The following is a 22,504-nucleotide window of genomic DNA, read 5'->3' as shown; positions in this document are numbered from 1 at the left end:
TGGGGCAATTTGTGTACCAGCCAGTTAATAAATCTGAGATTTCTGAAGTGCATGGTATTCCTGCGTTCACAGAATCCGAGAATAATACAGTGCAGAAGAGGCACTTTGGCCCATCGGGTCTGCGGCGATGCATGAAAGGCACCTTTACTGCCTACCAAATCCCATTTGCCAGCAGTTGGCCCATAGCCTTGAATGTCATGGTGTGCCAAGTGCTCATCCAGGTACCTCTTAAAGAATGTGAGGCACCCTGCCTCTTCCATTCTCCCAGGCGGTGCATTCCAAATCATCACCAAAAAAAGGTAAAAAAGCTTTTCCTCAAATTCCCCCTAAACCTCCTGCCCCTCACCTTGAACTTGTGTCCCCTCGTAACTGATCCTTCAACTAAGGGGAACAGCTGCTCCCTATCCACCCTGTCCATGCCCCCATAATCTTGTACACCTCGATCAGGTCGCCCCTCAGGCTTCTCTACTCCAGCAAAAACAACCCAAGCCTATCCAACCTCTCTTCATAATTTAAAGTTTCCATGTTGCCATGGGAAATGTTGCATTCTCTCAGGAAATAAGTCACATCGTCACCGTGTTTCCAGTTTAATTTTGGTAATATATGTACTCAAATGCTAAGAATAGCAAAGGGAGCTGGAGTGGTTCAGTCTGTAGCTCTCCTACCTCTGAGCTGGAAGGCCATGGAATCAAGTCTCACTCCAGGACATGTCAGCCACTGTAGCATAAGAATGATTGGGCAGAGCAAGGGTTAATGTGGGACCAGAAAGCATGGTATGTACCAAGGGAGTCACATGTTGGTAGACTGTATCTAGTAACGTCTTGAAGGATCTAGCATGGAGACAGCGCCCATGTATGGTAGTACTTTGGAGAAGTAGAGTAGTTATGGGTTACCAATAAATGGGTTATGTTGTTTTTTTAAAATCTTTTTATTGGTATTTTCTAGAATTATAAATAATTATGTACATTGCTGGTCATGATCATTCACTGTACCGTACAGAAAAGTTTGCCTTTTCCCTCCCTTGAGTTTTCCTAGATACAGGAATGGGTTATGTTGTTGACCAAGACTCTACTTGATTGGCTTAAGTAGACACAATAAAGACATCTGAATTTAGGTGCAACTCGATTCGAAAGTGCTAGCTTAATCACGATTCAATTTCGGAGAATACATGTACACTGATGACTCAGACTCACGACTGAGATATTAGCATTACCTACATTGCTGAAGGAACTGGCTAAGCTTCAATCAGTTGATACAGATATCTTCTTCTCTGAGCTCAAAGCTCAGGGTCTCTTTTCTGTAATGGTTGTTCTCATTCTCTGAACTCCAAGCTCAGGGTCTTCCTTCTGCAATGGCTGTTCTTCATCTCTGAGCTCTGAGCTTAGGGTCCCCATTCTGTAATGGTGGTCTCCGAGGTGTAACTGTAAAAGTCCTTCCTGTTTATTTCCTTTGTTCCTATTTATTTTATGTTATTTTATTCTTTTGGTCCATGGACCCACAATCAGAATGTTACTTTAAGCAGAAGATTCAAGTTTGAAGCAGCCTGTTTATCAGGACACTGTGTTCCCAGCTTTTGTTTTTTGAGAGGAGAAGCCAGAATCCTCAGAACAGAGTGGATCTTAGGAACCCTTGTTTGGAGGGAGTTTGATCGATTGGTTAACTGGCATTCAATGGGGTGGCCAGGAACAGTGTACTGCCTGAAAACAGTCAGTGATTGGTTCCTGTGTGATGCTTTCTGAGAGAATTAGAATAAATGTTTAGACCTTGCAAGTGAAAGGAACATTCTCTCTCTCTCCTGCTGGCTGAAGTGAAAGAACTGCTCATTGTTCTGAAAGTTGAGTGCCTGACACATCCTTTGGTGTGAACCTGAAATGATGTTGAGTTTGCAGAGAACGTAGACAACATTGCCAGAGAAAACCATCTCAAAGCCAGAAGGAAAAAGTATGAAAATGAAAGCTGATCTTCAGAAAGACACTGGGTGTGATTCACCGTCCCGCCAGACCTGTTTTCCAGCACGGCGTGCCCCTGCCAGCTGCTGGCCAATGGGGTTTCTCATTGTGGCCATGCCGGTGAAGCGGAGGATCCCGCCGACAGAGAATCCGGCATACTGACTGGAAATCATCCCAGTACATCAAAGATCCTTATCCTTTTACTTTTAGTAATATTTATTTCACATTGCACCACCCTTTCCCATCTGTGTTATTTGTGTGTGTGTGTGTATAGCGATTAGGGGGTTTGGAAAGGGGTAATAGATGGCCAGTTACATTTCTGTCCATTTAATTATAATACAGTACATAATAAAAGGTTGCTTATATTAAAGTTACAAACCTGGTGACTGTAGTTTATTGGGCTCAACCAAGGAGCTCCGCTATTTAAATTAAAATCTAATTTCACTGTTGCCTCACGGTGCCAAGGTCCCAGGTTCGATCCCGGCTCTGGGTCACTGTCAGTTTGGAGTTTGCACATTCTCCCCGTGTTTGCGTGGTTTTCGCCCCCACAACCCAAAGATGTGCAAGGTAGGTGGATTGAACACGCGAAATTGCCCCTTAATTGGAAAAAAATGAATTGGGTGCACTAGGGCAGCACGGTAGCATTGTGGATAGCACAATTGCTTCACAGCTCCAGGGTCCCAGGTTCGATTCCGGCTTGGGTCACTGTCTGTGCGGAGTGTGCACATCCTCCCCGTGTGTGTGTGGGTTTCCTCTGGGTGCTCCGGTTTCCTCCCACAGTCCAAAGATGTGCAGGTTAGGTGGATTGGCCATGATAAATTGCCCATAGTGTCCAAAATTGCCCTTAGTGTTGGGTGGGGTTTCTGGGTTATGGGGATAGGGTGGAGGTGTTGACCTTGGGTAGGGTGCTCTTTCCAAGAGCCGGTGCAGACTCGATGGGCCGAATGGCCTCCTTCTGCACTGTAAATTCTATGATTCTATGAAATTTATTAAAAAATAAAATTTTTTTTACAAATCTAATTTCACATGTGTTGCAACTCCGAGTCAAGTGGAGCTGGAATTGACCACGCACAAGCCCACGGTGTTGTGACAGTAACACTTTCCTTTTTTGTTTTGCATGCTCCACGAACCCTTCCTTCTCTTATGTAGAGCCAGTAAAGTGATCAACCTCCACATTCCAGTACAGTGACCAACCACAACATGCCCCGAGTTGCCTCTGTCAGGTTTCTGCTCCGGGCTCACAAGATGTCCTTAGTTGGCATTTTTTCTTGCTATATTTGCCTGTCTGCCTGTTACAATGTTCAACCATACAAGCCTCCAGACCTCTTAGAGAGAGACACCAAACAATTTTCCAACAACCACAAAAGAACCCAGTCACTGATACATGCAAACCAGTGCGTATTGGTGTCAGTCGCCAGCCTGAATAAATGGGGAGCGTTAGCAGCAGGAATGGCACCTGGCAGTAAAACCACTCCCACTTGCCAAGTCATAAATGTTGGTTGATTTGAAGGAGTGATCAAACAACATTGTGGTGACGCCACGCTGTCGTGTTGGGTGCTCTGTTACACAGATGAACCAACACGGTTGCAGATGGTACAACTCTGTTTTATTACTATCAATAACAACATCTGTAAACTTGTTACTCTGGTTCGTTCATTACTCTTTAACCTGTGGACCCAGCCCTAACACTAACTTGGAGAGGCACTCAGCACATGGTGAATGTCTGAGTGGCTTGCTGTGAGCTCTGTGCCCTGAGCTGTCTCCTGCTGGAATGAGCGGGAACTGTGGTGTTCCCTGTTTTATACTGCGTGTGCCCTTGCTTGTGATTGGCTGTGATGTTGCGTGTGTGTTGATTGGTCCGTTGATCTGTCCTTCAGTGTATATGTGTGTTTGCACCATGATGTTTATCTGAATATCATGACATCCCTCCTTTTTTACAAAAATATATGCCTATGTGTTAATAAATATAGATGTGTACTGAGCGCAGCTGAATGTGTGTGTGCAATATCTACAACATGTACATGAGGCTAAACTATATACATAGGAAGGTGTCAGGTGCAACATAGCAACGAGGTTGTACCATAAACAAAACAAGTGTAAACATCAAGCATCAAAACGAACTCCTGTAACAACAAAAAGAGAAACATATTAACATTGTGGCATAAAACTTTAATGAGTCCAATGTTCAAACAGGCTCATAAGTCCAGCCTAGTAGGTGGCCGACGAATTCGGGTTCACCGCCTCATGGGTGGGTCAGGATCCACCGGCTGAGGAATGGGCCTGGCCACAGGTGACAGAGGAATGGGCATGGTGGCAGGAAGCTCCACGAAGTTGACATCAGGAACAACAGGAGGGCGTGGCACCAGTGTATGATCACGTAGCGAGCACGGAAGCAGGCGAAGAGCCTGGCGATTGCGCCGGCGAATGGAGCCATCAGGTATGCGAACAAGGAACGAGCTGGGAGCCACGCATCGGAGAACTTCGGCAGTTGCCGACCAGCCACCCTCTGGTAGGTGGATGCGGACGTTGTCTCCAGGCGCCAAGGCAGGAAGATCAGTTGCCCGAGTGTCATGTGCCACCTTCTGCTGAGCGCGCTGCTGTCGCATCCTTTGCAGTACTGGAGCATAGTCGGGTGTAGGAACAAGAATGGATGGCACAGTGGTCCTGAGGGCGCGACCCATCAACAGCTGGGCTGGTGAGAGGCCAGTGGCTAGTGGGGCCGAGCGATAGGCCAGCAGGGCTAAACAGAAGTCAGATCCGGCATCAGCAGCCTTGTAGAGGACCCGCTTGACAATATGAACGCCCTTTTCCGTCTTGCCATTGGACTGGGGATGGCAGAGGACTGGACGTCACGTGTGTGAAGCCATACGAAGCAGCAAAAGAAGACCATTCTTGGCTTACAAAACAGGACCCATTGTCCGACATGACAGTAAGCGGAATGCCATGGCGAGCGAAGGTCTCTTTGCATGCCCTGATGATAGCGGACGATGTCAAATCGTGCAGGCGTAGGACCTCTGGATAATTCGAAAAGTAACCTATGATGATGACTTAGTCCCTGCCAAGCGCATGAAAAAGGTCCACACCCACCTTCGCCCAGGGGGACATCACCAACTCATGGGGCTGAAGCGTCTCAGGGGGTTGCGCCGGCTGAAACCTTTGGCAGGTGGGGCAGTTAAGCACCATGCTGGCAATGTCGTCGCTGATGCCCGGCCAGTAGACAGCTTCTCAGGCCCTCCGCCTGCACGTCTCAACCCCGAGATGGCCTTCGTGCAGTTGTTCGAGGACCAACCTGTGCATGCTGTGTGGAATCACAATCCGGTCCAACTTTAGGAGGACATCATCAATGATGGCCAAGTCGTCCCAGACATTGTAGAATTGTGGGCACTGTCCTTTGAGCCACTCTCTCGTCATGTGGCGCATCACAGGTTGTAGAAGGAGGTCAGCCACAGTCTCCCAGCGAATACGGGCCAGACTTGAATCATCAGCTGGCAGATTGGCCGATGTGAAGGCCACATGCACTTTGACCTGACAGACGAACCACTCCAAATTGGGCGGTGTGCTCACTGCTCTGGACAGGGCATCCGTGATGATGAGGTCCTTTCCCGGGGTGTAGACCAGTTGGAATTCGTACCTCCGGAGCTTGAGTAGGATGCGCTGGAGGCGAGGGGTCATCTCCTTCAGGTCCTTATGTATGATGCTGACCAGGGGGCGATGGTCGGTTTCCACGGTGAACTGAGGGTGACCATACACGTAGTCGTGGAACTTATCTATGCCGGTTAACAAACTCAGGCACTCCTTCTCGATCTGCGCATAGCGCTGTTCTGTGGGGGTCATGGCCTGCGAGGCATAGGCGACCGGGGCCCATGATGCAGCGTCATCCCATTGCAGGAGTACCGCCCCAATGCCGGACTGGCTGGCATCAGTCGAGATCTTCGTATCTCGAGAGGTGTCGAAGAACGGCAATACCGGGGCTGTGGTGAGCTTAATTTTGAGCTCTTCCCATTCCTTCTGGTGTGCGAGCAGCCATTGGAACTCTGTGGTCTTCTTCACTAGGTGGCGAAGAGCCGTTGTGTGGGAGGCAAGGTTGGGAATGAACTTCCCCAGGAAGTTGACCATCCCGAGAAAGCGTAGCACTGCTTTCTTGTCTGCCGGCTGCGGCATGGCTGTAATGGCGCTCACTTTGTCTGCATCCGGACGCACTCCTGACAGGGATATGGGGTCCCCCAGAAACTTTAGCTCAGTTTGGCCAAAAGAACACTTGGCTTGGTTGAGGCGCAGGCCGTGTTCCCGTATCCGAGCAAAGACACGCTGGAGACGACTGATGTGCTCCTGTGGTGTGGTGGACTGGATGATGATGTCGTCAACATAGACGCGCACCCCTTCGATGCCCTCCATCATCTGTTCCATGATTCTGTGAAATACCTCAGATGCCGAGATGATGCCAAACGGCATTCAGTTGTAGCTGTACCTGCCAAAAAGAGTGTTGAAGGTGCACAGCTTCCTGCTGGACTGATCCAGTTGAATCTGCCAAAAACCCTTCGAGGCATCAAGCTTTGTAAAAATTTTAGCCTGAGCCATTTCGCTCGTGATCTCTTCCTGTTTGGGTATGGGGTAGTGTTCCCTCATGATGTTGTTGTTTAGGTCTTTCGTGCCGATGCAGATCCGGAGTTCGCCAGAGGGCTTTTTAACGCACACCATGGAGCTGACCCACGGCGTGGGCTCCGTGACCCGGGATAGCACTCCTTGGTCCTGGAGATCCTGCAGCTGCTGCTTGAGGCGGTCTTTGAGTGGTGCTGGGACTCTACGAGGTGCGTGAATGACCGGGGTGGCGTCCGGTTTGAGCCGTATTCTGTAAGTGTAGGGCAGTGTGTCCATGCCCTCGAATGCCTCCTGGTTGTGGGCGAGTGGAGCTGTGCCCTAAATTCTGCATCCGGGAAGTCTGACGTGCCTTCTGGAGACAGAGCGTGTACCCGCTGAACGAGGTGGAGAACCTTGCACGCCTGTGCGCCTAGCAGGGAATCCTTCAATGATCCAACTATCTCAAAGGACAGTGATGCTGTGTATGCATTGTGTGTGACCTCGAGCTGGCAGGATCCCATGGCCGGGATAACGTTTCCGTTGTACTCGACCATCTTACAACGGGATGGCCGAATCGGTGGTCTGACCTTCAAGGCGTAGAAGGCTGACCATGCTATCAGGTTGGCGGAGGCACCAGTGTCTAAACGGAATGTGATTGGTGATCGGTTGACCGTTAGGGTGGCACACCATTCATCACCCGGATTGACACTGTTCACTGGCATCGGCTGGTGGGTCCTGCTTGGGGACATCCGGTTCCTGTCAATGACCGCAACACGGAAGGCTTCCCGGTCGTCTGTATCACCGGTCTGTATATCGTCCGGGTGCCGATTCGGCTGCCTGGAATTGGGAGTAGCGGCTGGTCGCGTTTTCTTGGAGGACGCAGGCTTCGATGGCGGTGGCTAGGGTGAGGCTCTTCATTTTGAGGAGCTGCTGGCGTAGGGTGCCCGAGGTGACCCCAAAAACTATCTGGTCCCGAATCATGGAATCGGAGGTGACCTCGTAACCGCAGGACTGCGAGGATACGGAGGTGTGCTCGGAAAGATAGAAAAGGCTCATCCTTACCCTGCAGGCGCTGCTGGAAGAGGTACCTCTCAAAGCTCTCATTTACCTCGACGCTGAAGTGTTGCTCGAGTTTGAGAAGGACCGTCTTGTTCTTCGTCTTGTCCTCACCTTCCGCGAACACTAGGGAGTTGTAGATGTGGATGGCGTGTTGCCCTGCCGTGGAGAGGAGGAGGGCGATTTTCCTGTTGTCCGAAGCATTCTCCCTTTCTGTGGCTTCTAGGAAGAACTGGAAGCGCTGTTTAAAAAGCTTCCAGACGACGCCGAGGTTTCCAGCGATTTGGAGTGGCTGCGGCGGGCTGATGGTGTCCATGGCACAGGATGGCGGATTCCTGAAGATGTGTAGGTAGGTCTCACAGTTGCTGGGTTCCAAGCTTGGTACTATGTCGTGTTGGGTGCTCTGCTACACAGATGAACCAACACGGTTGCAGATGGTACAACTCTGTTTTATTACTATCAATAACAACATCTGTAAACTTGTTACTCTGGTTCGTTCATTACCCTTTAACCTGTGGACCCAGCCCTAACACTATCTTGGAGAGGCACTCAGCACATGGTGAATGTCTGAGTGGCTTGCTGTGAGCTCTGTGCCCTGAGCTGTCTCCTGCTGGAATGAGCCGGAAGTGTTGTGTTCCCCATTGTATAGTGTGTCTGCTCTTGCTTGTGATTGGCTGTGATGTTGCGTGTGTGTTGATTGGTCTGTTGATCTGTCCATCAGTGTGTATGTGTGTTTGCACCATGATGTTTATCTGAATATCATGACACACGCAACTTGGGGAAAGCTGAAAAGGAAAGGTAAGAAAATAGTAATATTAAAATTCAGAAAGAACAGAAGTACATCAGGTCAGGCACCTTTATTCATAAATTGGCCGAAGGTTTGCTTACGTAACAGCAATGACAAGAATTCAAATGTAGTAACTGCTTGTGAAAAGTTTTGGGATGTCCTGATGATTTGAAAGTAATATCGACACATTCTTTCATGAGAGGAAAAATTGAATGTACTAATGGAATCTAGCCTCATTCTACCCTCGATAAACTTGAGGTATTTCAAAATTCTGCTGTTGCTTGTGTCCCATTTATCCATCAACCCATTCTTGCTGCCCTGCAGTGCCTCCCAATGGGCAGCACGGTAGCATAGTGCTTAGCACTGTCGCTTCACAACACCAGGGTCCCAGGTTCGATTCCTGGCGTGGGTCACTGTCTGTGCAGAGCCTGCACGTTCTCCCCGTATCTGCGTGGGTTTCCTCTGGGTGCTCCGGTTTCCTCCCACAAGTCCCGAAAGACGTGTTGTTAGGTAATTTGGACATTCTGAATTCTCCCTCTATTTACGCGAATAGGCACCGGAATGTGGGGCGTCATTCTCCGACCCCCCAGCGGGTCGGAGAATGGCAGTTGGCCGCCGTGAATCCCGCCCCCGCCCCCGCCGAAGTCTCCGAAGGGAGAAATGTCGGCGGGGCGTTAATGGCGCCGCTGCCGCGGAGAATGTCACGGGTCTGCGCAAGGCAGCCGATTTTCGGCCTGCCGATATTCTCCCTTCCGGATGGGCCAAAGTCCCGTCGACGTGATGACCGTTCACGTCGACGTGAATTAAACCTCCTTTTCATCGGCGTGACCCGGTGCTCCAGGCTCACGCCGACCAGCGAGGAGCTGAGTGACGGCCTGGGGGGTTGGCTCTGGGCAGGAAATGGCGTGGCCGCAGACTGATTGCGTGAGGAGAGGTGTGTCTCGGCTTGTGTGTGTGTGTGTGCGGCGGGGGGGGGGGGGGGGGGTGGTTAGAGTAGGCTGGGCTCCGGGGGAGTGCCGGGAGGGGGTCCGTGCTGGGGTGGAGGTTGGGGGCTGGAGGGGGTCCGTGCTGGGGTGGAGGTTGGGGAGGGGGTCCGTGCCGGGGTGGAGGTTGGGGGTTGGAGGGGGTCCGTGCCGGGGTGGAGGTTGGGGGGGGTCCGTGCTGGGGTGGAGGTTGGGGAGGGGGTCCGTGCCGGGGTGGAGGTTGGGGGGGGGTCCGTGCTGGGGTGGAGGTTGGGGAGGGGGTCCGTGCCGGGGTGGAGGTTGGGGAGGGGGTCCATGCCGGGGTGGAGGTTGGGGGTTGGGGGGGGTCCGTGCTGGGGTGGAGGTTGGGGGTTGGGGGTTGGGGGGGGTCCGTGCTGGGGTGGAGGTTGGGGGGCGGTCCGTGCCGGGGTGGAGGTTGGGGAGGGGGGGTCCGTGCTGGGGTGGAGGTTGGGAAGGGGGTCCGTGCTGGGGTGGAGGTTGGGGGGGGGTCCGTGCTGGGGTGGAGGTTGGGGAGGGGGTCCGTGCTGGGGTGGAGTTTGGGGGGGGTCCGTGCTGGGGTGGAGGTTGGGGGTTGGAGGGGGTCCGTGCTGGGGTGGAGGTTGGGGGTTGGAGGGGGTCCGTGCTGGGGTGGAGGTTGGGGAGGGGGTCCGTGCCGGGGTGGAGGTTGGGGGTTGGAGGGGGTCCATGCCGGGGTGGAGGTTGGGGGGGGGTCCGTGCTGGGGTGGAGGTTGGGGAGGGGGTCCGTGCCGGGGTGGAGGTTGGGGGGGGGGGTCCGTGCCGGGGTGGAGGTTGGGGGTTGGAGGGGGTCCGTGCCGGGGTGGAGGTTGGTGGGGGGGTCTGTGCTGGGGTGGAGGTTGGGGGGTGTCCGTGCTGGGTTGGAGGTTGGGGAGGGGGTCCGTGCCGGGGTGGAGGTTGGGGGGGGGTCCGTGCCGGGGTGGAGGTTGGGGGTTGGAGGGGGTCCGTGCTGGGGTGGAGGTTGGGGGTTGGAGGGGGTGCGTGCTGGGGTGGAGGTTGGGGTGGGGGTCCGTGCCGGGGTGGAGGTTGGGGGGGGGGGTCCGTGCCGGGGTGGAGGTTGGGGGTTGGAGGGGGTCCGTGCCGGGGTGGAGGTTGGGGGTTGGAGGGGGTCCGTGCTGGGGTGGAGGTTGGGGAGGGGGTCCGTGCCGAGGAGGGTGATGGGAGGGCAAATGAGTTGGTCCACCTGGCCAGGTGCCAGCCTCCAACAGTTGGACCCATGCGGTCCATGCCACCTGGCTGGGGGGAGGAGGGGATATGGGCAATGATGACATGTCGTCGTTCCCCTCCCCCCCCACCAGGCCGTCATGTTTTCAGATCATCCAGCGATGTTGGCCGCCGTGGTGGCAGCCGCTCATGTCTATGTTGCCCTGGATGAGGAGGAGGAGGTGGAGGAGGAGGAGGAGTGTGCCAGAGAGGCGGCGCAGGCTGCCGCAGAGGGGCAGGCGGCAGCCGCCCAGGCTGGAGGGACACCTGACCGACAGGACGAGGAGGGGGAGGAGGACGTCGCGGCCCCACGGCAACGGAGGCACCCGAGGGCGCCCCGTGTGTACCGGCCCCGGCAGTCATACCAGGACCTCACGGACCGGGAATGCAGGAGGAGACTCCGGATGAGCCGGGAAACCGTGGCACACATCTGCCACCTGCTGGCACACCTGTCACCGCGTGGCACTGGCGGGGGACACCCTCTCCCCGTGTCCGTCAAGGTTACGGTGGCCCTGAACCTTTATGCAACGGGGTCATTCCAGGCACCGAGTGGGGGCCTGTCCGGCATATCGCAGACATCGGTGCACCGGTGCATCCGGGCAGTGACAGATGCCCTTTATGCCATGGCGCACCGCTACATCCGCTTCCCCGTGGACCGGGCCAGCCAAGATGCCCGGGCCGTGGGCTTCTCTGCCGTGGCCGTTTTCCCCATGGTCCAGGGCGCGATCGATGGGATGCACGTCGCCGTGCGGCCACCTGCAGATAACAGGGCTGTGTTCACTAATAGGAAGGGGACCTACTCGATGAACGTACAGGTGGTCTGCGACCACCGCATGATGATCCTGCACGTCTGCGCCCGTCACCTAGGCAGTGTACACGACTCATTCGTGTTGTCGCGGTCATCCATCCCCGGCATGTACGAGGGACGCCATCCCCGGCTGAGGGGCTGGTGGCTGGGCGACAGGGGCTACCCATTGCGATCGTGGCTGATGACGCCTTTACGGAGGCCACAGAATGAGGCGGAGAACCGCTACAATGATGCCCATGTAGCGACAAGAGGAGTGATCGAGAGGTGCTTTGGCGTGCTGAAGATGCGTTTCAGGTGCCTGGACCTCTCTGGGGGCGCCCTCCAGTATCGGTCAGATAGGGTCGGCCGCATCATTGTGGTGTGCTGCGTCCTGCACAACATAGCCCAGCAGAGGGGCGATGTGCCGCAGGCAGAGGAGGGCGGAGTGGAGGAGCAGCAGGAAGAGGCACAGTCCTCCCCAGATGAGGGGGATGGAGGCAATGGTCAGGGCAGACGGGGTAGACACAGGCGGGTGGCTGTCTACCGTTACCGGCTGGCCCAGCGGGCACGGGACAGACTGATAGACGCCCGCTTCACTGACTAGATGGGCGTGGGAATCGGGTAGTATGGCCACAGACCGCACACCATGGCAACAGCCGACCACCCACACCCCCCACCCATCCACCCACCCAGCACCCTCACCCCCCTCCCCAACTCCACCCACCCCACCCGCATGCACACCACCCCCCCCCCCCATTGCCGATCCACCGGCGGCACAACGGGCCGGGCTCACACAGTTGCGGGTGGACGCGTGTCTATCGCAGGCCATGGAGGATGATGACAACCCGCCCTGCGATGAGCTCCTGGCTCTACATCGTTGGACTATGTCTGACCCATGGCCACAGTACCACCATCCACCCGGACCATCCCTGCATGCGGCTGTGACACTGCAGCGCACGGTCCCGTCCTCTGCCCGGGGGATGTTGATGGCGGCCCAGGGGGAAGGGGGCAGACTCACCTGGGGCTGAGGTAAGACCACCCCTCACACACACACTTGCGCTCAACGTACATGACACGCCCGCACACTTTGGACAGAGCACAAAGGCAGCTTCGGTAGGTGTAACATTGACTTTAATAACCAAAGGAGTTCATGCACGTGCCCTAGCCCCTAAAACTCATCTGTGCCCTGCACCCGTGCCAACTTACTCAGTGTCTAATTGTTTGGCCTTACGGGCCCTTTGACTATGTCTACGTGGTTCCCCAGACGGTACAGCAGAACTGGAGGAGGACTCCTGTGATTCCTGCCCTCTGACACTGGATCCCTTTGGCGGCCGTTTCCTGGGGCGTCCTGGCCTAGTTGGGCCAGGCTGCGGCCCGGGCGACTGGGATGGTGAGCTGCCAGCCTGTCCTGCCCGTTGCCCACCCGATGCACCTGGTACGGAAGGGGAGGAGTCCGAGGTGTCGCGGTGTACCGGGACCTCCCCTACAGAGGGAGCCGGGACGGACCACACCACCTCCTCCTCCCTCGGGGTGCCCGATGGCCCCCAGGCCTCTACATGGGTGGGGGATGCGAACGGACTGGCCATCCGACGCCCCCCGACATCTGGCGCTGCCAGTCCTGGAGGCCCGTGCTGGTATCGACAGGGGTCTGCAGGTTTGCAGCCATGGAGCCCAGGGTGTTGGCAAACCCTGTCTGTGACAGTGCGATGCCGGCTCGCACATGGCCACTGGCGCCGATGCCCTCAGCGATGGCCTGCTGAGATTGGGCCATGGCCTGCAGAGACTGGGCCATGGCCTGCAGAGACTGGGCCATGGCCTGCTGAGACTGGGCTATGGCGTTGAGCGCCTCTGCCATCTGGCGCTGGCACTGGCTCATTGCCTCCAGTGAGAGGGCAGCCATTTCCTGGCCCACAGACGCCGCCTGCACGGAAGGCCCCAGGCCTCGCAAACCGTTCCCCATGTCTGACACCGTCGCAACCATTGCCTCCACCGCGGACGCCACCCGTGCGGTGTCAGCCTGGGTGGCACGCATGACCGGGACCACTCCCAGCTCCTGGACGCGGGTGGACTCCTCCACCTGTGACCGCAGCCGCCGCAAGCCGCCCGTCACCCTCTTCGCTCGTCTCCGGGTCGGTGGTTGCATCGGATCTATGTGTGGGTGTGGTAACTGCAGGAACCCGGGATCCATCGGGGCGGCAGATGTTCGCTTGGGCTGGGCTGCCCTCCGACCGCCCGGCTCCTCTGCTGTTCCTACCTCCACCTGCTGTACCGGGACGGCTGTGTTGTGCGCACCAGTGAGTGTACCAGACGCCTCATCCATAAAGTGCCCAACCGTGGTGAGTGTTTCTGCGATGGTGGAGGGTGTTGGTGACAGCAGTGGCGTTGTGTCGTGCTCTTCGTCCCACTCTGACTCCATGGCACTTTGGGGTGGGGGTTCGTCTCCACCCATCCACTCTGAGTCACTGTCCGGTATTTCGTCTTCCCGGGTAGGGGTGTCCTGGGTAGTGCTGTCCCGGGTAGTGCTGTCCCGGGTAGGGTTGTCCTGGGTAGTGCTGTCCCGGGTAGGGGTGTCCTGGATAGTGGTGTCCTGGGTAGTGGTGTCCTGGGTAGTGGTGTCCTGGGTAGTGGTGTCCTGGCTTGGATGTGACGGGGGCCTGTGGCTGCCCCCCTCATCGCTGGGTGGTCGCTCCCGCAGGTGACGGGGGTGTCGTCTCCCTGTTGCTCCAGGTCTCTCCGTCTCCCGTGGTGTGCGAGGGGCATCCTGCGGGCGTCGCATGCTGGAGGGTGCGGGTCTCTCCGTCTCCCGTGGTGTGCGAGGGGCATCCTGCGGGCGTCGCATGCTGGAGGGTGCGGATCTCTCTGTCTCCCGTGGTGTGCGAGGGGCATCCTGCGGGCGTCGCATGCTGGAGGGTCCGGGTCTCTCCGCCTCCCGTGGTCTCCGAGGGGCATCCTGCGGGCGTCGCATGCTGGAGGGTCCGGGTCTCTCCGTCTCCCGTGGTCTCCGAGGGGCATCCTGCGGGCGTCGCATGCTGGAGGGTCCGGGTCTCTCCGTCTCCCGTGGTCTCCGAGGGGCATCCTGCGGGCGTCGCATGCTGGAGGGTCCGGGTCTCTCCGTCTCCCGTGGTCTCCGAGGGGCATCCTGCGGGCGTCGCATGCTGGAGGGTCCGGGTCTCTCCGTCTCCCGTGGTCTCCGAGGGGCATCCTGCGGGCGTCGCATGCTGGAAGGTCCGGGTCTCTCCGTCTCCTGTGGTCTCCGAGGGGCATCCTGCGGGCGGTGTGCATCTGCGGGGATGGGTGCCTGGACGTTTGGTCCTGCGATACACAATGAAGCATGCATGGTTAGACATCAGGCAGTGATCAGGTGATACGGGGGAGGGGGATATAGGGGAGGGGGGATATGGGGGAGGGGGGGATATGGGGGAGGGGGGATATGGGGGAGGGGGGGATATGGGGGAGGGGGGATATGGGGGATATGGGGGAGGGGGGTTATGGGGGATATGGGGGATATGGGGGAGGGGGGATATGGGGGAGGGGGGGATATGGGGAGGGGGGATATGGGGGATATGGGGAGGGGGGATATTGGGGATATGGGGGACATGGGGGAGGGGGGATATGAGGGAGGGGGATATGGGGGAGGGGGGATATGGGGGATATGGGGGAGGGGGGATATGGGGAGGGGGGATATGGGGGAGGGGGGATATGGGGAGGGGGGATATGGGGGAGGGGGGGATATGGGGAGGGGGATATGGGGGATATGGGGGAGGGGGGGATATGGGGGAGGGGGGGGATATGGGGAGGCTCACCCTGCCTGCTCTGACGAGGTCGTTCACCTTCTTGTGGCACTGGGTGCCTGTCCGTGGTGTCAAGGCCACAGCGGTGACGGCCTCTGCCACTTCCCTCCACAGACGCCGGCTGTGGCGTGGGGCAACTCTGCGGCCGTGCCCGGGATACAGGGCGTCCCTCCTCTGCTCCACCGCGTCCAGGAGCGCCTCCACATCGCGTTACTCGAACCTCGGGGCTGAGCGACGGCCAGCCATCCAGTCGGGTGTTGCGGTCGGGTGTTCCGGTCGGTTTGGGGGGAGCGGCGCGGCCTTATGAGCCGTCACGCCGTGCAGCGCGTATGACGCTGCACGGCGTGAACCACTGCGCAAGCGCGGATCCCGTTACGTCGCTGCTAGCCCATTTCGGGCCGGAGACTATCGTCCCATTTTTATGACATGACGCAAGTGGGATTTGCGCCGTTTTTTGCACCGATCGGCGGACTTTCCGCCGATAACGGAGAATTTCGCCCCAGGTGACTGGCGGCTTTGCACAGTAGCTTCACTGCAGTGTAATGTAAGTCTAATGTGACAATGAAGATTATTATTATTAATTAAGCAATATATTGATTTTACATTCTCATTCTTGTTTCAAATCCCTCTGTGACCTCACCCCTCCCTCTCTCTGTTACTTCCTCCAACCCTCCAATCCTCCGAGATCTCTGACCTCCCCCGATTTTGACCTCTTTAGCATCCCAATTTTAATTGCTCCATGTTTGATGGCTAGCCCCTAAACTCTGGAATTGCCTTTCTGGAGCCCACCACCTTTCTCATCTCTGTTCCCACAAGTGTGACGTGATGCATATTGGTAGGAAGAACATGGAGCGATAATATAAAATAAGGGGTAAAATTCTTAAAGTGGTGCAGGAGCAGAGGGACCTGGGTGTATATGTGCATAGATCGTTGAAGATGGCAGGACAGGTAGAGAGAGCAGTTAATAAAGCATATTGTATCCTGGGGTTTATTAATAGGGTCATAACGTGCAAGAGCAAGGAGGTTATGCTGAACCTAAACAAGACACTAGTTAGACCCCATCTGGAATATTGTGTATGGTTCTTGGGTGCCACAATATAGGGAAGATGTGAGTGTATTGGAGAGAGTGCAGAAGAGAATGGCTCCAGGGATGAGAAACTTCAGTTCTGAGGGTGGATTGGAGAGTGATTGGGATTGTTCTCCTTGAAGAGAAGAAGCCTAAGAGGCGATTTGATAGAGATGTTCAAAATCATGAGGGGCCGGACAGTGTAGATAGGGGGAAACTATTCCCCCTTGTAAAAGAATCATGAACAAGAGGTTACAGATTTAAAGGGCAGCACGGTAGCACAGTGGTTAGCACAGTTGCTTCACAGCTCCAGGGTCCTGGGTTCGATTCCCGGCGTGGGCCACTGTCAGTGCAGAGTATGCATGTTCTCCCCGTGTCTGCGTGGGTTACCTCCGGGTGCTCCAGTTTCCTCCCACAGTCCAAAGATGTGCAGGTTAGGTGGATTGGCCATGATGAATTGCCATTAGTGTCCAAAAAAGATTAGGTGGGGTGATGGGAATTGGGTGGAGGCATGGGTTTAAGTAGGATGCTCTTTCCAAGAGCTGGTGCAGACTCAATGGGCTGAATGGCCTCGTTCTGCACTGTAAATTCTGTGATTATCTGTATGATTTGCAAAATAAGCAAATGTCATGTGAGAAAAAACCTTTTTGCACAACGAGTGTTTTGAGCTTGGAATACATTTCCTGGAAGTGTGGTACGGGCAGGTTCAATCGAGGTATTCAGGAGGGCATTACATAATTATTTGATTAGAAACAATGTTAAGCGGTTTGTGGAAAAAACAGGGGAATGGCACTAAGGGCTTGATTCAACTAATTGGGAATAAAGTCCCATAGCGAGTGTATTTAGCCGCGTGTTTCCCAGAACTCACTGTGCTGAGAAATACATGGCTATACAACACGACTCATGTTGTGTAAGAGACCTCAGCAGGGAACGCGTTGGTCGAGGCCACGCAGAGCCCTGGTTTTTACACCGGGGAGCTCTGCTCGCCAGAACTGCCCCGTGTAGTGAGAGAATGACGTCCTGCTCTCCGAAGCGACCCCCAATCCCACCCAAATACACTATGGGATGATCCTGAGTCCACGGATCCCTGCCAACACCCACACAGGGCACCGGCAGCCCAATCAAACGTGCATAAAAATGCCAGCTTCTCACCTTGGTAGTCCCCATGCCAGCTGGCATTGCCACATCAGCATTGACAGGCTGGCACCCAGGTGACACTGCAAGGGTGGCAGTCTGGCACTGCCAAGGTGCCCAGGTGGCACCAGAAGTGCCAGGGAACCATCCTGCCAGAGGGCATGCAGCTGAGGGCCTCTGATCCCATGGGAGGCTCCCACGAGTGTCCAGCTGGTCCTCATTTCTGGACACCAGTGCTGGGAGGCGCCCACCCAAGGTCTCCCAGGCAAAAGAGATGAATCCCAAAGCATCAGGTACCTCGGGAATCATTTTTGTTTCTCTTTTCTTTTAAATTTAAAGTACGCAATTCATTTTTTCCAATTAAGGGGCAATTTAGCATGGCCAATCCACCTAGCTTGCACATTTTTGGGTTACGGAGGTGAACCCACGCAAACACGTGGAGAATCTGTAAACTCCACACGGACAGTGATCCAGAGCCGGGATCGAACCTGGGACCTCGGCGCTGTGAGGCCGCAGTGCTAACCCACTGCGCCCGCGGTACCTTGGGAACCTGCACATTAGAGTGAGACTAGCTGCCTCGCTCTAATATTCAGATTGGCCAAAAAGTCACCGCACCTATAGTGGGAGGGATTCACATCTCAATGAACCAACGCGATCTCATAAAGTGTGGCGAGCTGGGGAGATCCTGGGGATGAGGTCTCCCAGCTTTTATTGGCCATACTGCGCCGCAATGAGGTGCTTTTCAGATGCCGCCCTAAAATGCGGCTAGTTAAGATGAGCCTCAGCCATCACTGGTTGCAGTAAAGGAAAGTCTGGACGTAGAAATTGTCCACCCACTCCCCGCATCGACCACCAGCTGCGAAAATCTCTGCACTTACAAAGACATTTTGTTTTGGCAATGTCTTGTCTCTCAAAATGTTATTTCAAAAGAAAAAATGAGGGAGTCACACATGGTGACGATTGTAATGAGTACTTGAAGTTAAGGAGAGAAAGATAAATATTCGAGAACGAGATATTAACCGAAGATAATAACAGATATTATGCTTGCACCCCCAGGAATATACGGAAGACAGAAGACAAGATGAAGAGAGGACTGATGACCTACATTGTGATCACCGCTGGACTCCTACAACTGCGCAAGTTACAAGCTTCTGTACCCTACACCACACCAGCCCCGAACACCACCACACAACATGACACCCCTAGCCCGGACACCACACCACACATAGAGATAGACACTGAAATCCCCACTTGGTGCGGAAACATTGCCAAATGGTACCCCCTTTCATACACAGTAGAGGCCCTTCTGGTAATTGCAATAATCTGCAGTGTCATCCAGACACTTAGACTCTGCAAATGGCGAAAAAGAGCCTCCCGCTCCCCGATATATACACTCCGAGCCCCCTTCTTTGGAATTCACCCACTCAACAAACACTGTAATCGCTGATAAAAATAAAGACCGAATACCACTCTAACTTTGATAGATTAAGTAGGAATGTGATGCTGCTGTTTTGAAATCTTGTATTGTACATAAGTTCTTTTTGATATTTGCCAGCAGCATGAGAGTAGCTGAGATAGTGTTAGTTAGATATTCAATTGTGCGGAACAGTGAAATGTTTTATAGTGACCCGTTAGAAATTATGAATGTATAATGTGTTAATAAAAATGTTAGGTAAATTCTCCAAAAATATAGGACAGAATAGTGTAGAACCTGTCCTTGACCAAGGGTAACCGGCACACCAGGGATGGATAAGGGATCAACAGTGTGATCCACCACGCTTCGTGTTCAGGATCAAGAGGATGGGATGTAGCCATCTCAGATGGCCACCTGCAAAGGACAATGGGAATTATGGCCAACCCCGGACTCAGACAGACCCAGAGCTTGTGTGTGTATTTGCAACCCAGATAGCTAGATGGGATCGAAACCCCCGCTCATATGCATTCTAATGGCCCATTTCCCCAGAACAATAGGACTGCACTCAAGAAACCGATACAGCCACAGACTGATTGGCGCCACTCCCTTTACTCAGGGAGCCCAAACAGCCAAGGTCAATGACCGCTAAGGACACACCCAGCCATCAAGACACCCGCCCCTTTATTGGCTAAAATCGAAGGCAGTGATCGAAGCCTGTCGAATTATTGGGTCCAAGTTAAGGACCGCCCCAAAGAGCGCTAAATCCCAGAGGGATAAGACGAGACACAGCCATGTGCTCGGTCTCTCTTGGATCTGGCCTATACCAACCCAAGTGCAGCATAACGACCAGACAGACAAGTTCAAGACCAACGATCGCTACCAGACGGATGAGCCCAGCAGAAACAGAGCCACTTCCACCCAGCCATGCAAGATCCGGACAAAGTCCTTGTCCATCTGCATAGAGCCGGTTGCCCTGAAGTTAAGTATAGGTTATTGTGTTTGTTAGTTGTAGTTTAACTTGTAGTGTTTTGTGTTGCATGTCAAAGTAATCCTTGTGTGTAAATAAACCATCTTTGAACTTGAACTGGCTAACTGGTTGTGTGGTCCTTTGATCGATATCCGGTCAAGCCTTGTGGTGGTGTCATTTGATACCTGGCGACTCTAAAGAGCATCATTATTAATTGGCAACATTTTAGATGACTCTGGTGGCGATTGGCAACAGGGAGTTGTGACATCCGGGTTTCCCGTGCTTTACTGGCTCCCTTTCCGTGCCTTGTCCCCTGCTTCTGATTGGGCTAATAAGTTAAATTCCAGCATTGTGTGTCTATGTCAGTTAATGCAACAACGAGTCAGACCTTGCATTGTGCTTTATACTTATGCCGCATAAACTCAAGTTAGTTACTGAAGATGAGTCAGACCTTGAAACCATCACTAGTATCATCTTTGTTATCAGTCCGATAAAGTCCTTTCAACCACAATGCTTATTTTCGTTATATGTGGACAAACTTTCAATGTGACTATAAATAAAGCTCTGGGATTTACAGGAATTATTACTTTTTATGAAGATAGTCTACCAGGATTGAATGGGTATTCTGCATTTGATGTGGAGTTAATGTAGCTTATTCGGTATTGACAGCAGACCATAGTTTGCATCCTAATGGAGCTTATTTAGCATAGTGTCTTCAAAGACAAACTGGGAACAGTATTGAAAGTCAGATCTTTACTGCTTGATGGGCTGTTAATGGAGAATGAACATCCCTCCACTCGAAGGAAGGAAAAAGAACCATTGCCTCTTTGATATCAGATTCCAAGAAAATGGAATTGAGTTACTCAGAAGCAATTACTTACGTCCAGCAGTTCCCTGCAAAACAATCAGTTAACATGATGTAATGGTTGGCCTTGTATATAACTGTTGGTTCATAACTAACAATTTTGCTTCAGGAAAGGAAATATTTGTAATCTAATGCCATGTTACCTCACAATATGGGGGAGATGGCGGAGGGGGAGGGCAGGAGGTGGGACAGAATTGTGGTCTGAGCATGATGTGGTAGGATTAAGCCTGCAGTTCACTTATTCACACACACATACAACGGAAGAAGCCTGCCGAGAAATGCAAGCACATGGAAGGCATACAAATGAGAAAGAGAAGAAGAATTAAGACTAATGGCTGTCAAGCTAATTCTTTAAACAATAAAACAAAAACAATTAGCCTAAATTGTATTTTTATTTTTTTTTCCAATTTATTCAACTGAACAAAATAGGATAGATTAAATTCAAGAATCTGTACAAATGCGTAAATTTGTACAATTAAAAGGCCGGAGTGATTCTCCGACTATAAGGGTGCTTGCAGGGCCCCAGCGTGAACCGCGCAGCTCTGCTGCGATAAGGGGCCCTGAGTACCGGCCGTGAGTCTGCGCATGCGCGTGGCGGCAGCCTGCGGCGCCGGCCCCACGCAACATGGTGGAACCACACAGCGGTCCGGCGTGGAAGAAGTTACGTCCCCCCCCAGATCGCACACACCCGCTGATCGCTGGCCCCCGATCGTGGGCCTGGCCATCATGGAGGTCCCCCCCCCCCCACCCCCCCCGCCCACTGATCCTCGCCCCCAGGATGGCCACCGCAGCCACAACGCCGAGCTCCCGCCGGGTGGAACCATAGGTGAAGCACCCCGGCGGGAACTCGGCCGGTCGACTGCGGAGAATCGCTGCGGGGGCCTCTTTCAACTGCCCCAGACCGGCGCCGCATCGACCGCGCGGGCTGGCAGCGATTCTCTGGTCGCCGGAGAATCGCGCGAAGGCAATGCGGGTCCAACGCCCCATTTTCTGCCCCTGCGCCGGGAGTGATTGCGGCACGGGGGCTCGGAGAATCCCGGCCATGGTGTTTGAAAGCTAAATGGTGTTTGACAGATTTATTCAAGCTTTTGAGTACGTAACTAGAAGGGTAGACAAAGGTGAGCCAGTAATTAATAATAATAATCGCTTATTGTCACAAGTAGGCTTCAATGAAGTTACTGTGAAAAGCCCCTAGTCGCCAAATTCCGGCGCCTGTTCGGGGAGGCCGGTACGGGAATCGAACGCGCGCTGCTGCCATTGTTCTGCATTACAAGGCAGCTGATTCGCCCACTGTGCTAAACCAACTAATTGTGATGTACTTGGATTTCCAAAAGGCCTTCAATAAAATGCCACACAAAAGGTTAATATGCAAGAAAAGTGCTTAGGGTGCTGGGGCAATATATTGGCCTGGATGGAAGATTAGTTAATGGATTGAAACAGACATTTAGGATAAAGGGGGCAGTTTCAAGTTGACAGACTGTATTGAGTGGCGTATCAGTAAGAATCAGTGGTGGGGTCTCAGCTATTTATGGAACATAAGAACATAACAGATAGGAACAGGAGTAGGCCATTAAATGAAATCATGCCTGATTTTCTATTTCAGCTCCATTTTCCTGTTGTTTTTAATCTGTAGAAATCTATCAATCTCAGTCTTGAACATACTCGATGATTGAGCTTCCACAGCCCTCTGGACGGAGAATTGTAAAGATTCACCAGCATGTGAGTGAAGAAACTCCTCCTTATCTCAGTTCTACCCCTTATTCTGAGAGTGTCAATCTATATTAATATCTTAAACAAAGAGACCAAGAGAAATATATCAATATCTGATTTATGGTACAAAGCTAGGTAGGAATGTATGCAGTGATGAGGACCCAAACAGGCGGCAGAAATATATAGATAGGTTAAGTGA

At 53.7% G+C, this 22,504-nt stretch overlaps 1 long non-coding RNA gene across 1 annotated transcript in view; it reads left to right on the top strand.

The window, feature by feature from the left end:
• The window catches only part of LOC140427457 (uncharacterized), a 55,176-nt gene extending 35,329 nt beyond the window's left edge, over positions 1-19,847 (top strand). Inside the window, exon 3 of the long non-coding RNA XR_011948500.1 lies at positions 18,406-19,847. This is a non-coding gene — a long non-coding RNA (uncharacterized lncRNA). The remainder of the gene's footprint in view (positions 1-18,405) is intronic.
• The last annotated feature ends 2,657 nt before the right edge of the window (positions 19,848-22,504 follow it).

Source organism: Scyliorhinus torazame, chromosome 7, assembly GCF_047496885.1.
Source record: "Scyliorhinus torazame isolate Kashiwa2021f chromosome 7, sScyTor2.1, whole genome shotgun sequence".
In the NCBI taxonomy this organism is placed as follows: Eukaryota; Metazoa; Chordata; class Chondrichthyes; order Carcharhiniformes; family Scyliorhinidae; genus Scyliorhinus; species Scyliorhinus torazame.
This window is presented reverse-complemented; position numbering and strand designations above follow the sequence as displayed.